We start from the raw sequence: 18,889 nt of genomic DNA, 5'->3' as shown, positions 1-18,889 counted from the left end.
AATGTAGCATCCACGATGTCCATACAATTGAAAGTTCATAGATACGAGGTAAACGGAAAATGTAACTCCATAATCAAAGATAAATCAATCCACAGAAATAGTCGTACAAATAACCCAGAAAATGGAATTAGAAGACGAGGGCTTTAAAATATGAATACAATATATATTAAAGAATCTACAGAGAAAGATATAATGGGTAAAGAAATAGAAAATTCCAGGAGAAATATAGAAGCTGTAAAACAAAAGGAACCAAAGGAAATTCTAGAACTGAAAACTATAATATAAATTTAAAAAAAACAACCTATATTGGATTAGATTAATAGCAGATTAGACAAAATAGTGAAAAGGGACTGGTGAACATTAATATATGTCAATATAAAAAATACAGACTGAAGCACAAAGAGAAAAACAATGTTTTATAACGAGCCTCAGTGACCTGTCAGGCAGTATTAAGTGGTCTAATTTGCATGTTAAAGCAGAGTTAGAAAAAAGAGAGCAGAAAAATATGTACAAAGAAACATAAGCCATAAATTTTCATAACTGAGCAAAAACAGCCATACACCAAAACAGGAAACTCAGTTAACCATAAGGAAACTTGAGACTAACCATGACAACCAAAGATAACAACAACAAAATAATATTAGAAATAGCAAGAAAAGACACACATGAGAATAATAAGACTGATGGCAGACATCTCATCAAAAACAGACGCCACAAGACAATAAACATCTTTAAAAAGCTGAAAGGAAAAAAACCTGTTAACCTAGAATTCTATATACGACAAAAATATCTTTCAAAAATAAAGTAAACATACAGAAACTTCATATAAATTAAAACTGAATCTGTTGCCAATAGACCTACACTGCAAGAAATGCAAAAGATAGTTCTTCAAGCTGAAGAGAAGTGATGCCAGATACATATTTTAATCTACAGAAAGGAATGAAGAACATTGGAAATAGTAAATGTGTAGGTAAACATGAAAGATTATTTCTCATAGCATTAGATACAATGTATAAAGTGTGTTTATACACATACTTTTATATACATTTGACATATACTGTATTAAAAGTATAATGCTACATTGTATAGTTGGTAAAATACACGTATATAGATACAAAATACATGAAGACAACAGAGCAATGGATGAGGAGTGGCAAATGAAACCATATTGTAGGTGTCTTACATTTTTACACAATGTAGTAAAATAGTAATTCAAAAAAGCCTTTTTATTAAGGATGAATATTGATCTGCAGAGAAACTACAAAAACAATAATGTAAAGAGCTATGGTTGAAAACTTAACAGAGAAATTAAAATGTAATATTAAAATATATTCAATTAAACAAGGAGAAGGAAGAAAAGAAGATACAGGACCCTGCCCACCCCCCCGAAAAAGTCTAAACGATGGAACAAATAGGAAACAACAAAATGGTAGATCTAAAACCAACCATATACATAATTATTGTAAACAGATCAAACATTGCAACTAAAAGGCAGAAACTGCTGAATATATAAAAAAGCAATACCCAACCATTTAGATGCATTTTAAATGCAAAGACTCAGATAAACAGGTAGAAAGGATATACCAACATGACCTCAATAAAATCCAGACAAAGACAATAAAAGAAAACTACCTACAGATCTGTATCACTTAGATGCACATACCAGGTCTGACAATTAAGTTCGTGAACTCATCCTAGAAAAAGGGCTACATACTGCATTGTTGAATATCACTATGGTCACCTTCAAAGTACTCCCCTTGGGAAGCTATGCAGTGACACCAGCACCTACTCCACCCTTCAAAGCAATTTTGGAACTCTTTTTCTAGAATGGCCATCAGAGCTGTCGTCGTATTACCCTTGATGTCCTGAATGTCATCAAAATGTCTTCCTTTCAATATTTCCTTTATCTTCAAGTAAAGAAAGAAGTCACTGGGGGCCAGATCAGGTGAGTAGAGAGGGTGTTCCAATACAGTTATTTGTTTACTGGCTAAAAACTCCCTCACAGACAGTGCCGTGTGAGCTGGTGCATTGTCGTGATGCAAGAGCCATGAGTTGCTGGAGAAAAGTTCAGGTCGTCTAACTTTTTCATGCAGCCTTTTCAGCACTTCCAAATAGCAAACTTGGTTAACTGTTTGTCCAGTTGGTACAAATTCATAATGAATAATCTCTCTGATAGCAAAATAGGTTAGCAACATCATTGCAACAAAGTTTGCAAACTTAATTGTCACACCTCAACAAAATACAGTATTGGCGTAAGGACAGATGCATAGAACAGTGAAGCAGGACAGAGGCTGGCAACAGATGTACACGTAAATGAGCAACTGATCTTTTTTTCTTCTCTTTTTTTTTTTGCCAAGGTGCCAAAATAATTAAATAGGTATAAGGATAGTCTTTTCAACAAATTGGGCATGAACAAATAGATATCCGTATCAAAAGAAGAATGAATCCTGACCTCATATAGAACTAACCATAAAAGCTAAAACTATAAAGCAGCAAAACATAGGTGAAAATCTTTGTGACCATGAAGTAGGCAAATGCACTATGAATGAAAGAAAAAACTGATAAATTGGACTTCATGAAAATTAAGAACTTCTTCTTTTTGAAAGACACAGTTAAGAAAACGAAAACACAACCACCAACTGGAAAATATGCACAATTCATATATCTGAAAAAGGATTTATATCTAGACTACATAAAGAACTACTTACTATAATTAAAAAATTAAAAAGCATAAGAAGTCAAGAATAAAAAAAGTTACACAATCCAAATTTTAAAGTATCAAAAGATTTCACTAGATACTTACAAAAAAAAGACACATGAATGGCCAATAAGTATGTACATGAAAACTTTTTCAACATCATTATCATCAAGGAAATCTCAGGAAACCACAAGATAACACATTACACCCACTAGAATGCTGATACTGGAGCATATTGGATCATCTCATGCATTACTGGTGGGCATGTTTAATTATATAACCCCTTTAGAAAAATGTTTGACAATCTTTTTTTTCAATTAAACAGTGATGCACTTCTAAGTGTATATCCAAAAGAAATGAAAACATATTCCAGAAAGAGACATATTGTACAATAATGTTCCCAATAGTTACATTCATAATAGCTAAAAACTGTAACCCACCCAAATGTCCATCAATAAATGAATAGATAAATTCATACATGGAATGCTACTCAGAAACATAAAGAAAGAACCTATTGATACATGTAACACCAAGTATGAATCTCAAAAACACCAATAAGTGAAGCAAAAGAAATCAGACACACAATTGTACAAACTACATACATGAAGATCTGAAGAGGCAAAACTAAACTCTGTCGATAGCAATCATATTAACATTTATCTCTGGGGTGGGACAACTGACTGGAAATGGCACAAGAGAATTTTCTGGATGATGGAAATGTTCTATATCTTGAGAAAGGTGTTTGTTCACTATACTGTCCACTTAAAATGCGTACGTTGTATAGTATGTAAAGTACACCTAAATTAAAAGATAGTTCGCAAAAAAATTTATCTGAATTAGCTCTAAGGAGATATGGTCTCCCACAGGTCAAAACTATTTCTCTTATTACCTTGTGAGACAAATTCTAAAGCCTCAAAAACAGAAGGTGTGTGTTTTAGTTCATGCCAGTTTTGAAATATAAACCCAATCAAAGCAAAGGAAAAAGAACTATTATCTACTTCCTATGACAATACTTTTTGAATATTTGTTCTAACCTAGAGGAATTGAAATTAATCTGTCCTTTAGGTTTTATCTTATTTATCCCATTAATAATTTAAAGGTTACTTTTAACAACACAATGGGGAAAGGACTCAAAAAATAAACTATAACACATACATCCAAATGTTCTAATATCTTACTCATTCTAAAGTATTTATTAAATGCCTACTGTATTCCAGGTAAAACAACAGTCACTAGGGAAATGAAAATGAAAACTGTATACCCTACTGTTAAAGGGTTCTAGTCCGGTGGAAGAGATATCCATGAATAATTGACGTTAAATAAATGTTTTTAAATATATGTTGGCAAAGCCCTCACTTGGGGAAAATATCACTTCTTAAGCCTCTATCATTACATTTAATGTTGATGAATAATAAGTATGTGAGAAGTAAATATAATAAATTCAGTTATTCCTTCAGAAGAACCTAATAATTTTAAGAAAAACTTATTTAGTAACTAACTCCAAATAACCATGTTTCTTAGTTCCTGGAAAAATAACACATACTCATACATCCCTTTAAAGAACATTACCCCACCCACAGCACAGGGGATGAGGCAACTATGTGTTGTACTGCTTGCCCACAGTCTCCACTCCGACCGCACAGCAGGGGTGACCGTCCTATGCCAGGTAAAGCTGAAGGCCAGTCAAGCCACGCCTCAAAATGAAGGAACTGGCTGGGTCAATTCTCACTCTCAGGAATCTAATCATGATACAAATCCCTTCCCTTCTATTCTCTCCTGAGCCTGTTCTCTACTGAAACTATCCATTTCAAAATCAACAGCGACCTTCAACACTTGCCAAAGCCAATGGCCAGGGCTCAGTTCTCTTTAACAAGGGCTGTCGACAGCATGCCACACTGCTGACCTCTTACTTCTGTTCGGCCCCCAGGGCACCGCCCTCCTTTGACCGGCTTCCTTCCTCCTGGCAGTGCCTTCTCACTCTGCTCTGTGGGCTCCTCCCTATCTCTGCAAGCACCCCAAGGTCCATGCGGTCCTCAGACCTCTTCCCTATGATCACTCACTCTCTCTAGGTCAGTTCTCAAATGTTTTGGTCTCAGGACCCCTTCATCCTTTTAAAAATTAATGAGGAACTCAAAAAGTTGTTATTTATGAGGGTTGTATCTCTAGATAATTATTATATTAGAAAACCGAGGAAAGTTTTAAATGTTTATTAATTCATCTAAAAGCAACAATAAACCCATCAGGTATCAACACAAATAACACATTTTAATGAAAAACATATTTTCTAAAACAAAAATACATATATTTAGTGAGAAGAGTGCTTACATTTTTGAAAACCTCTTTAACAGCTAGCTTAATAGAAAACAGGATTCCCACACCTATGTCTGAGCTCAGTCTGCTGTGATGTCACGTGTAACCTCTGGAAAACACTACTATACTATCGGATTCAGTGTTATCACACAAAGTTTTAACTCAGCAGACCCCTGTAAAGTCCAAGGACCCCCATGGGTCCCTACTACACTTTGAGAACCATTTTAGGTGCTCTCATCCAATCCCATAGTTTCAAATACCATCTCTTCCAGGGCAATTCTCAATTAAAAAGATACCCCTGGGCTGAACTCTCTTGAACTCCAAGTTCAAATAGCCAACTGCCTACTCACTATTCCCACTTAGGTTATCTAACAGATATCTATTTTAACTACTAAATACTTGAGCCCCCATCACCCCCACACCATTTTCTTCCTGCACTTTCCCCCATCTCAGTAAATGATAACTCTATAATTTACCAGCAGCTCATATCTGAGTCTTTGAAGAACTCCTGAATGCCTCTCTTTCTTTCAAATCCACATCTACGAGTAACTCACACCCAAATTCTATCAGCTTTCTTTAGGACTATATCTAGAATCCCACACTTCTTAGCCCTCCATGACACCTTCCACCCTAGTCCAAGCTTACAGATCTTGGTCTATACTTTGGCAATAGCCTCCTAAATGGGCTCCACGTATCCTCCTGTGTTCCCCTAAAGTATATTCTTCTTCACATAACAACCAGAAGGATTTAAACCATTAGTCAGATCATGTGATTTCTCTGCTTAAGACCTCAGGTACCTTCTCACCTCACTCAGAGCAATCTGGACTCTTGATCATATCCCCCAGAGATGCTATGTGATCTGGCCCCTGACTACCTCTCTGAACTCATATCGTTCAGCATCCCCCTTGCTCACTCCACTCTAGCCCTGCTGGCCCCTTTGCTGCTGCTCATACATCTCACCTCGGGATCTCTGCACTTGCAGTTTCTTCTGCCTGAAACACACTCCCCTCAGATGTCCTCACACTGAGGCATGCTCCCTCAGTCAACACTCACTCACCACCACATCAGAAACGCTATCTTCACCGACAGTCCATATCCTGTCCCTGCTTCATTTTTCTTCCTAAAACTCATCAAAATTACCTGACATACCTGTCTGTTCTTTGTCTGTTCTCCCCAGCCAGTAAATGAGAATGAGGGCTTTGTCTGGTCCCGTGCTGTATCCCAGCACCTAGACCAGTGCCCACTATGTAGTAGGTGCGCAATGCATATTGTTTGAGCGGATGAACAGAGATAACAGTGCAGAGAGCAGAGGGAGTTGAAGGTCTAAGTGACAAGGCAACGAGGCCAGGAGAGCCACATTCTGAAGGAGCAGAAAGTATTAAATGTAGAAAAAGGAGCACCACAAAATAAAGGCTATGAATAAAAGGAGACAGACCTGCTATTGGATAGCACTACTACAAAGGCCAGGAAACTAAATTATTACCAAATGTTTATACAAATAGTAGCACTTAAAATTCATTCAGAATATGCAAACATCTTTGGGACAAGAGTGTTTCCCTTGAATGCCACCTGTGTCAATTCAGTACAATCTTACACTTTTTATATATTGTAATATACTTAAATATTTTCTTATACAAAAAAAAAAAAAAAACAAAAAAAAAAAAAAAAAAAAAAAAAACATGAATGGTCCGTGCAAAGGAAAATGGTTACTCTATCTACTTAACCTACTCTCAAAACTTTCAGCCTACATAGTAACTTTTCAGTCATTCTCACAAACTGGTTCCATGAGGGAGAAAACACTGCAATCGTTATACTAAACTAGATTCTTATTGCCATTGAAATTCGATGAGTCCAACTAGAAAACCGAACAGCAAATCACTTTGGCCAGGTCTAAGAATGAGTGTCAGGGTTATTTAAAAGTAGTTAATATCCAAGTCACAAGACCATAAACAGCACATTGGTGGACAAGTATTTTATCCAAAATGAATTTTAAAAATTGTTTCTCCATGCTGACCAAGGAAGAAAAGCAGTACCTACGGACTCAAGTCATGGCAGGTATCCCAGAATTCAGCTGGCCAGTGCAGCAGTCAGTAGTCACTGGTCATTTGCCACCCCTCATGGAGGGAACGTGAGAGGAATGGGGAAGAGGTGCTCAGGGCAAGGTGATTCCCCAACGGCTGAGGTTGTGGCTTCACAGCCCATGGGGGACCTTGACTGAATCTGCTGCCAATTTAATGTGTCACGATTCAGACTTAAAAATGACACGGTACACCATTATCTTAGCGAATTACCTTTCCACAGGCTCCACACACACAACAGCAAAAGAGGCAGTGTCTCTTAATAGAACGGAGAAAAAACTGTCCCATCTGTTACTGACATATACTCCTCCTCCTAAGGTACTGCCTGAGTCAGATTCTACACATTTAGGCGTGTGCTCTTGGAATCTCACAAATACAACAAGGACAGAGGGATTTTAAAAAGCAAAATAATAAAAATATACAAAATTTAAAGAAAGAAAAGAAAAAGCAGAAAAGCTAGTTCCCTAAAAGTTGTCCCTTAACTATCCTAAGAGACTTGAGGAAAGAGGTTACAATTCTGAGGCTCCAGTAGCTGAGCAGAGAAAACTAATCTATCTGTCTACCTACCTATATTATCTATTCCTTTTGTTTGAGAGCAGACATAGGTAAATCATCAATGCTCACAATGTCTAACACATTTTGCTAGGAGCTGGAAAACTCTGTAAGATGAACAGAAATTTCCTTTTAGAATTGCCCAGGGTCGTGGAGAAAGCTTGGGCTTTGACTTTGACAGATCTGGGTTTGAACCAGGGATCCTGCGCTGACGAACTGTGTCGCCTTGGACAAGGCTGATTGGATGCATATCTGGGCCTTGGTATTGACTGTCTTGGCTGGAATGTGCTTCCCAGATACAGCAGCTCATTTCACTCCCTCCCCTCCTTACCTGAGTGCTAGCTTGTCACTGAGGCCTTCCCTGACCTCCCTACTTTGTATGACAGCAAACACATCACACACACACACACACACACACACACACACACACACACCACTCATGTTCATACTTCCATCCATTTCTCTGCTTCATTTTTCACCACAACCTGATCATTATCTAGCATACATGTATTTTACTTATTCATTGAGTTTATCCTCTTTCTCCCATGAGGCTCTAAGCCCCAAGGTATGGGTTTGAGGTTTGTTTTTGTTGTTGTTGATCACTACCTAACATAGCTAAAGAAGGGCACAGAACATCAAGTTTACACCAAAAACCTATCGAATGAAGGAAGCTCAGGAAGGTCTCTGCAAGGTTCTAGGGCTTTCATTAGAGCATGTAAATAAAGACCTTCGGACATAAAAGGCACTCAGTAAACAGTAGACATTATCTTTAGAGAAGAGACTATCTGAAACTCTTAACAGAATTTTTTTTTTTTAAATAATGAGAACAATGTCAGCGATGACACAGGACAGCTGACTGAGTAGCAAAACAGTGAAAGGAGAAATAACTGCTATAAATCCATGGGAGTGAGATCATTCTGGGTTACTATAATACTAAGAAATTTATGCATTCCTTTACAGGAAACAAAGTTTAAGAGAGGAGTGTGTTTGACAACAGATTCTGGGTTATAGATGGATGTTATTTATGTGTCCTTTACCCCCTGGCTACTAACCCCAAACATGGCCCAATCAATGAAAAAGAAAACTAGGGCAGTTTCATTTTACTTTGATTATTCACTTCGATAGAAAAGCAATAGAACTTGAGAAAGTCAGGACAATAATCATGCCTTCAAATATCTTTCTTGACAATTTTCTGACTGTGTGTGAGTTTATAAGTGGATACATTAATAACGAACATTTTTCCACAAAACATTTTGGAAGAAAAAGATTCTATAAATGAGCTATTACTTCTATAAAAGATTCTAAAAATAGCTGTTCTATAAAGGAGATATTATATTACTTATAAATCTTTGTTTTCCATTATGGTTTCCTTCTCAAATTAATGCAGACAGAAATAAATGTATACAGTCAAAACAAAAACACCCAACACATCTTTGAAGGTGATATAAAAAAATTATCAAGTGTGCCCCAAGATTAAAAACCCCTGCATAAAAAAGAGAAAAAAGAGTTACCAATATCAAGGAAGCTTTCTTCATTTTACTAGTTTTTAAGAATTCCTTTAAAATTAGTGAACTTCTCTTGTCAATCTAAATGTACACAATTTATTAAAAATATCATTGATACAATTTTCAAAAATGCATTTGCATGAAAAATACAACTGTGATAAGAAAAAGAAAACACTAGGAAAAGTCTATGTTCTCAAATTTTGAGGAAAAAAATAATAAATAGTGAATGCTTTGAATTAAATAATTTAACAACGTAAAAATATTTATAATGTGGGATGCAAACCTTTCCACCAATGCCAATTCAAAGTAAACATCACAATATTTTTAAAACAGCCTTTTTACATAATGAAATGTTAAGATATGTCATAACACACTTTGCAAAATTAAAACTTACAAACACAGCTACTCCAAAAACAATAATAAATGAACTTCTCCAAGGCCCTTCAAATATTAATTTTAAAATTTCTAATCATAATATAGTCTTATGTAAGTGCGTAGCTAACATATCATGCTATTAATCCAGCTGGCATACTTACATTGCTACGTTTCTGGTTCCTTTCATGGCAAAGATGTAAAACATACTACTAATTTTCAAAATCTCAAAATATGTAACTGTGCCAGGCAACCATTATCTCTACTCTGATCATCATACCTTGAGTTTTCTACTTATTTAAATCAACATTTATTCCACTTACTATTCGCTTAGTACCGTAATACGTGTTTTAAGAAATTACTCATTAGTTTAAATCGTGCCCAATACTCTTCCAGGAAACCGTGTGCTAATGTGCCGACACAGACTGAGGGATGGTCCAGTAACCTTGAGGCAAGTCCTTCTCTGCAAAATTCATCTAACATGGGATTCTCAAAAAATGAAAAAGTTTACCACCGTATGCGACTCATTTAGGTTAATGAGTGGCACGTGTACGTGTTACATATTTCTATCAGGGGTGCTTTATACACCCCTATTTAGTGCTCAAAGAGTACAGAACAAGCTGAATTTTCAAATCATAAAACTGATTCTGCAGATCTGCACATTGTACATTTAAACCAGAACATTAAGAATTTCTTCTTGAAGCTGATTTCTGTATCACTGGTATATCCTACGAATTGCAACTATTTTCACTTACAAATAATAATACACTAACTCAGAACAAAATTAAGCAACACTGAATTAAAGGACCAAAGTACATCAGAATCTCTCTGGACATTATCATATGGACCCATAGCAGTATCACATAACAAAAACTATAACAAATAACCTCCTCAAAATAGGGGAGTTATTTAGAAATCAAATCTGACTTAGAAGGATAAAATTATATGACATAGTAAAACATTAGGCATTGAATTAATTAATCAAACCAATAAGCAAAAATCAATCTCACTTCAGTAAGTAATGTCTCAAAGACATCAGGGTCTCTGCCAACTCTAAAAGCATTACTGCGAGAAATTATTCTCCCCCTCATTCCTGACCTAATCCAACTGTGTACGACAAGTAGTCAAATTATAAAGGGGGGCTGCGTGAGTTTGTACCTAAGTTTTTAATAATTTTTTGAGGTCTACCCTAAATGTCTTCCCACCTTATATACCAGAAGCACCTACTAAAAAGCAAAGCAACAAAAACAGGTTTTCCATTTCTGCGGAATGACACGCTAGCTACTTTACAATACACTCCCAGTGAAAAGAACTAAAGTAGAAGAAGAAGATGGAACTTTTTTTTTTTTTTTTAATGAACCTGTGAGGTGACAATAAAGTAAAAGTGGGAAAGCTGGGAAGTAGGAAGCACCAAAACCAGAACCCTGATCTCCTTGAACTTTGAATTTCTCTATCTTTAATCCTTATGAGCAGGATATATCATTTTCCCCTGGAATAGATTTGAAATGTCTTTTTATGTGGTATGCTCTAGCAGTTAATTATCACTTTTAAATTCAATTTTCACAAACTACTTTAAAAAAAAACAAGTTATCTCAGTTTCCACCTCTGATCGCTGGCACCCCGAGAAACACCTTAATTCCTTAGTTCCTATAGAACATACAATTTTGACAGAGGAATCTCATCTTTTCTCGGAATTATTTAAGAAAGTTCGTAAATATGAAAATACATGTAACACAACAAGTAAATAGCCAACAATACACAGGTTGTACTTTTAAGATCCAATCTAAAAGTCTTTCCTTCTCCAAGACACTCTGTCACCCTATTTTATTGTCTTCACTGCACTTTTGCATGTCTGAAATATTCTTGTTTGTCTACCTCTTTGTCACTTATCTTCCTGAACCACTCTGCCCGGCTCCCACTGTACTGTAAGTTCCATGAGAGAAGGGATCTTGTTTGCAGGGCTCACTATTGTAGTCTAGTATCTAGAACAGTGCAGGGCACAAAGTGGAGACGCCAGTAGCTGCCAGATGAAAGCAAGCAATCATCAATGGAAGAACATACCCAGGGCTGCAGCACTGCACAATTCCAGGGGTACCATTCACTCACACACTGTGGGTTGCACAGTGCACGGAAAGTGTATCCTTGTACTATGGCCAGAAGTAGGTCAGCAGTTGTGGCAGCCAGAATGGAGACCCTATCTGACTCCAGTTTTGCCTGTTATGTTTACAGATTGGGCATATTTACCCTTCTCCTGCTAGAGATAGCAAGAATTTTCTCTCCAGTTTTCACCTCAAGATTAATCTTATTCTTTGAATAACTAAATATGTATTCATGTTAAGGTCTTCATGAATGCATACTCCTGCATCAACTTTCCCGTAAATAAAAAGTTAATATTTTAAATTATTGACTAAGGATCCTGAGTTCCAACTATAAGTTAGCCACTGTAAACTCCTTAATCAGTTTCTTAGTCTTCCCTGGTTACAAATGTCTTTAGGGAAATTCTTTAGTCAACTGAGAGGTGGCACAAACAGCAGATTCAGGAATGGTCAGTTCTGTGATTCATCAATATTAATCTTCAGTGTAAGAGAGCCCGCCCAAAATGTTTTAGAAGAGTCTAGAAATAGATAATGAAGGTTTCACAGGCTGTCAGGCTCAGGTTCACGCATTACATCACTCTGGTGGCAAGAACATCCTCCTATATCCACATCCTCCTATGATTCCAGGCTCCCAGGGCCTTAAGGGGTTATATGCACGACCACTGGCTGACCCATCACTAAAAGGTTACTTTCTACTCCCAGTGCTTATAAGGCTATCATGCCATCTCTCCTAACCTTAGAACTTCTGAGGCACCTCTGGAAAGCACTGTGTTAGGAGCGGGTCCATCTGTGAGGATGCCAACTAGAGGGCCTGTGGTAAGCACCAACACCCAAGAAGAACTGTGTCCCTGCAGGAGAATTACAGGCGTAATGGAAACTTGAAGTAATACTGTATAAAAATCTATTTTCTTTTTCATCCTCCCATAGGTTCCCGGTCTTTACTTCCTTACACACCAGAGTCATTTTTTTTTATATAAAACTTTGTGGAAACTCAATACATAAAACACATAAAAGCAGAACTGTTGGTTGATGGGACAATCAGGTGGCTGAAGGCCTCATCCTTGTCACTCACCCCTCACCCACCCTGGTGGCATGCTGGAATCACAAGGGCAGTAAGGAACCATGTCCGAAAAGCAACAGCCTGGTGAGGATACAATAGTGATAATGATGATCATGTAATTTAATAATGATTGTCCATAAGAAAAGAATTAAGGAACAGGACATTATAGTCCTGGCTTCCTATCAGCCTGTTCGAAGTAGAGTGCTTCTGTTAAATGTGCACCCATCTCAGTGGTAATCGCCTTCTCAGTGTGAGAGCTTGAATCCGCAGGGGCGCAGAACTCTTTAGTTCAGGAGAAGCCATATTGGTACTGCATTGTGACTGTCTGTCCAAGAGATTGCAAAAGCAGCATCATTCGTGAGGCCAGGGGGATTTGCCCAGGTCAGTGCAGCTGCCTGACCCAAGGGTTTAGCCCATGTGAAATATTTAGCCAAACAAAGAAGAAAAAAATGCTTAATTGACTTGTACACAAAGGATTAAGTATGTTCAGCAAGTAGCATGGCCAAAATACGCACAATAAAGGATTTGAGAAGTTTCATCTAACTATGGAAAAACTGAAGTTACTTATCATAGATGAGTCACTTCAATAAAAAAAAGAAGGAGGTTTGAAAATTTCCAGGTGGGAAGAGAACTTCCAGCGCTCCGTTCATGCACAACATTAGGTACTGGGAAATTTACAAGTCAGGTTCATTGTGTAACGTAACAGAGGAAGTGGTCTGGGTTTTCTCATCATATTCTTACCATTGTTATTTACTTTACAAGAGATATGAAAACTAGTGGCAAAGTTCTTGTTTATTTTAATACTTCTATCCTATCACTGTGGCCTAATCTGAAGAGGCACTAACTGAACTGAATGAAAATTAGTTCTACCTAATAATAGGACAAAATAACTTATGCTGTTACCCACTTGGGATACTGTATAGCCAGTTTTTAGCATGTTGCAAAAAAATATTTAAAAACACAGAAGAAATGCTGAAGTTATGCTAAGTAAAAATGGATCTAGACTACTATAAATCTAATTTTGTACTTTTTAAGAGGTATGCATATTCATAGGAATAAAAACTGGAAGTATCCACACCAAAATATTATCAATGGCTACCTCTGAGTGGTGGTTTATATTTTGCTTTCAATGCTTACCAAATTTTCTATTTAGAATCAGCAAAATAATAATAATATTATTATAATACCTTTAAAAACAAAAAGAAATTTTACTTACAGTAAAATTGATACAGTATATCTGGAATTTTGAGGTTTGTATATTTTGCAAATTTTGAGATTCCTATATACACGCCAGAGCTGTCCTTCACTGTGTGATTGTTTGGCCAAACTCTAGTTCCAACTGCTTTGGACAGCTGCTCATATAACTGATAAGTCGAGCCTAATTGCTCTTGGCAGGATAGTAAGAGCAGTGTGGGAAATGAGATGCGGCCAGAGTACGATAACACCCCCTCCCCCCCAATTCTCAAGAAATAGCTCAGTCCATCATAAACCAGAATTGTCATTATTTGAGTGCGATCTCCTCAGTGACTAGACCTGGACTATCCAGATGCTTTCACTTCTGTGAGGATGAGGCTTATTTAATTATTTGTTTTAAGACTGCCTTTGAATTAATGCAAAGCATAAAAATATTCTTGGACATGTTTGCAATCTAAATGTCACCACTGCATGTAATCAGTGAGACAGTGTAACTGTTAAAAGCACAGTCTGGAAATCAAATAAATCTAGGTTCAAGTTCTGGCTCCACCATTCTCATATGCATGAGCTTGGGCAAGGTTTCATAATGTCACAAGCCTCAGTTTATTCATCTTTCAAAGAAGGTTGACCACACCTACCTCCCAGGATTTTAGTGCAGATTTAAAATATTGATCAGTATATGCAGCATATGCTAATTTAATAAAAATATTTTAGAAGCCTACATATACAGATTTTCAAATCATATAGCCCACTATTGAAAAAAAAAAAGTGAATACCATTTATTCCTCAGGTTACTTAAACTTAAAACTCACATCCCTCAGGGCACCTTACCAGCTCTACACAACACTGCAGTGATCCCTGAGCCAACACCAAGCACTTGAATAGATGTTCTACATTTTAAAGACATCAGGCTCTGAAACAGTATTTTGAACTACATAAGATCTCTTGCAAAATCTCATCATTCCTCTCCTATATTACCTTCATGAATAACTAGAGTGAAAGGATCTGGGTAATGGCACAAATGGTGCCACAGACACAATCAGACTGTATTGGGAATACAAAAGTCTGCTCCTTCTACCTCCTATATTGGCCTCACAATCAACTCAGAATGTATCAATAAAGGCATCAGAGCCTATGTTAGAAAGAGGGAATATTTTTATAACATCTCAGACCAATAATATACTCTCAGTAAAATTACAAACAATAACTGTTGAAAATATTTAAGTTGAATATGCTAATTAAATGTTATAACTATAAACCAAATAAAATGCCATGAAATAAGGAAAAGTAGCAAATAATAGTGAAAAGAGTAGAGCAGAAGATCCACAAACATTAGGATATTTTTCAAACCCTATTTCAAAAAAGGGAGACAGCACGATATACTGTCTCCACAACACACAATAAGAGACAGGCAGACCTGGTACCGAATCCCATTTCTGCCACTTAGTCTCTGGGAAATAGTAGGCCAATTATTTAACCACTTGGAACCTCAGTATTCTCATCTAGAAAATGGGACTTTTTTAATGTTTTCATGACGGTATAACAATCAGAGACATAAAATGCTTCGCATGGAGTACGTCTATAGTGTTCTATATTGGCAGAAGAAAAAACCCTAATGGAACAGTCAAGGTGACGTATAACATGACATAGTCTATGCCATAAAAAAAAGAGCCAGTTTATCAAAAGTCAGCAGACATCCACTGAAGGTCACCAGATATGAAATAATGGGTGACACTCTGACCTTGACAATAAACATTGTTGAGGAGATAAGAATAAAAAGCTATAAGCAAGAAAATGAAACAACCATGTAACACTGTAACTTGGGGCGCAGTTAAGGAGACAAGAAGGTCAAAGTTAACGAATAACAGGGAACCAGTCAATCTGATGCAACCACCACCCAATCTGATACAGCCCTGATGTCATTCAGGGTAAGAGTAAAACCAATAGGTAACAACTGACTCAAAGGACACACATTCAATGAGCTTTGACACTGACTGCCCCATTCCCAGAAAAGAAGGCAATGATGCCTTTAGATAGAATTCTGTTATCACTGTCACGTGTCCAAAGTCGAATGTTGCCTCTATCATCTTTATTGTCTTTCAGGGAATAAGAAGGATTCTAGAGGGGCTGAGTCAAAGATGCTGAAGGAAGAGTTAAGAGTGATATCCCACTAGATAGCCAAGTGTAGAGAACAATGGCTGCTATAGTGTACTTGAGACCAGAGGGTGAGGTTCTGCCCTAAGAATGGCCTCCATTCCCAGAGGCTCAGCTTGACTTGGTACAGCAAAGTCAGCCATGCTATGTTCAGTCCAAGCTCTAAGTTATTACATACCTCCAACAGCTACGGTTTTGCATTCATTGATAGGTTCCTTTAAAATTATTCTCATGTACGCTTCCTGAGGCAGGGTCTCGTCTTCTATTTCATAAGTTTCCCAACCAGACAATTTTGTGCATCCCAAAGAACTCAATGGTGTACCTAGAAGAGAGAAGCAATTTAAGCTTTTTAGCCACTTCAAAACTGGAATAATAAAATTCTAAAGCTGAAAGAGACCACATAAATTAGTAGACCTTACTATAAATAAAAAGCATTAAAGTGTTAAAGTATTAGATTGGAAACAAAAAATTCGCAATTGATTTTCTCCACCTCCCACCCCCTCATCCTTTCTTTCCCCTTCCTCCCTCCTTCCCTTCCTTCCTTCCTTCTTTCCTTTCTTCCATCCATCTTTTCTTCCTTCTCTCTTTCTTTTTCTTTAAGCTTGTTTTGTTGTTCTCAAATATGCATAACATAAAACTTACCCTATTTTTCTTAGTTGAAAACTAAAAACTGTAACCCCCCATCATATAGAGATATTTCTCCTTTTATATATTTACCTACTCGCTTTAACTGTCAGCAAATAACTGATTTTCACAAATGCAGTATAGCAGCTTCAGTATGAAAACAAAGAGTAACTACTAATATACCCTCTTTACAAATTGATAAAAAGATGGCCATTTCTCTGAGACCAAAACATTACGCTCATAAATGATACCTTTTACTGTTACATGTATGTAAATGGGTGTTGCATAACCAGGAAGCTAGAGATAACGTTTTGCATCTGACAAAAATAGTCAGTTGTTCATTTGGTCCCTTGTGTACTTTAGCCCCACATGTACTTACATGTGAAAAAATGTGGAATCAAATGGTAGCTAGAAAGGAGGTGTTTCATTTTTATCATGTTTAATTTAATCAGTATCACTCTGCTTTTTCTCCATAATAATCTATTAGAAGTGGGTTCTCAAGTCTTCTCAGGATCATATAAGCCCCACATTACCTAAGGAAAACTAAGCTTATAAGTATTCTATCGCTCAAATTCAGGAGGATCTTAAACCCTTTGAAGCCCATCCATGGACCCCCGAATAAAAATCCTAGGGACTTCCATGTACCAAACTGAGTAGTTGATTCATGAGCCAACTAACAGATTTAATTGTGAGGAGACAATTCTTGGAACAACAACAACAACAAAAAGGCACTCTTAATAGTCCCTGAGGACCTAGTCATACCAGCCAATGCCTCTTTTAATCATTGTTTATCCTTTCTGTAAGAAATAGTGCTGCACTTATAAATAATCAAATACAGTTACAAAAGAAAGCCGCTGTCACAACTAACTAAAAATAACACAGGACTCTCTTGGCATTCCATTAACTTACAAGTATTCACTTAAAGCTTCAGAGTAAATATATCTTTACATAAAAGAACATCACCTCCTGACAATACCAACATAGAGTGTATATACCTAAAAATAAATCAAGGGGTTTCTCCCCCTCAAAAAAGTATATCTCAGGACATAGGGTGTCACCTTATATTGAGGACCACACTAAGGTTCACATTACAAACACAAATCTCAGTTTATTTTGAACAATGAAATGCTTGGGAAAGTAACTGTAACTAATGCTAGCTTTGGATGTATAGGTCACTTGACAGAAACTGTTCAACAGAGAGGAAGCAAAGGAATAGAATGAACAATCATTTTGGAGGTAGGACCTAACAATAGAAAAAATGAAATATCATTTTTAAAAGCCTTTTAAATATCATTTTAAAAATCAATATGGATTTTGGGATTATAGATGGCCAATGGAATAGGGTTCTTTATCTCTGCTTCTTTCTAAACCTCCATTAAAATTATAGTAAAGAGGCAAGAATATATAGATCCATTAGAACAAAGAGAGCAAAAAAGTATATTAGAGCTGACAACAGACAACAGTGACATTTTGGAAGCTGACAGCAGAGATGACTGCTGAACTGAGCTAGGCAGAGCAGGCTGGAACCTCACTGCCTGAGAAGCAACAAAAAGCCAGCTGACTGCTCCAAAAGGGCTCAAGACATGGAGCTTCTGGTTCCTCGGAAGGAGAGGGTAAGGAGTTGAGAAGAGGGGGACTGGTTTAAAGTCTGTATACAAAATACTGTTAGACCCTTACTTTATACCATACAAGTATACAAAAACAAAACAACAAAAAAACTCAGAAAGGATTGAAGACCTAAACATAAGATGTGAAATTTATAAAATTTCTACAAAAAAAACATAAGGGCAAAGCTTCATGACACTAGATTTGGCAATCACTTCTTGGATATGACACCAAAACCTCAGGTGACAAAAGCAAACATAGACAAATGGGATTACATCAAATTTAAAAACTTCATCAATTCAGCTAAGGAAATAATGATAGTGAAAAGGCAACCAAAAAACAGGAGAAAATATTTGCAAACACTATATAAAATAAGGGGTTAATATCCAAAATATATAAAGAATTCCTACAACTCAATACTAAAAACTAATAACCCAAATAAAAACTGGGCAAAGAACTTGAAAAGATATTTCTCCAAAGAAGGTACACAGATGGTCAAAAAACATATGAAAGGATGCTGAACATCACTAATCATCAGGGAAATGAAAATCCAAACAAAATGATGTATAGCCTCACACCTGTGAAGATGACCACTACCAAAAAGACAGAAAATAATAAGTGTTAGTGAGGATGTGAGGAAA

The 18,889-nt window shown here is 36.7% G+C and overlaps 1 protein-coding gene across 13 annotated transcripts in view; it reads right to left on the bottom strand.

The window, feature by feature from the left end:
* Positions 1–18,889, bottom strand: part of SGMS1 (sphingomyelin synthase 1) — a 253,582-nt gene that overhangs the window by 110,582 nt on the left and 124,111 nt on the right. For 11 of the 13 annotated variants that reach the window (XM_019738682.3, XM_074339421.2, XM_088791975.1 and 8 more), the window contains one exon: positions 16,198–16,341. The exons of the other annotated variants lie outside the window; for them this stretch is intronic. The gene's annotated coding sequence lies outside the window, so the exon portion shown is untranslated. The remainder of the gene's footprint in view (positions 1–16,197; positions 16,342–18,889) is intronic. 13 annotated transcript variants of the gene reach the window in all.

This window comes from Rhinolophus sinicus, chromosome 15, assembly GCF_057876585.1.
Source record: "Rhinolophus sinicus isolate RSI-liver-muscle chromosome 15, RSI-T2T, whole genome shotgun sequence".
NCBI classification, from domain to species: Eukaryota; Metazoa; Chordata; class Mammalia; order Chiroptera; family Rhinolophidae; genus Rhinolophus; species Rhinolophus sinicus.
Note: the sequence above shows the minus strand (reverse complement) of the source record. Positions and strands in the feature narration are given on the sequence as shown.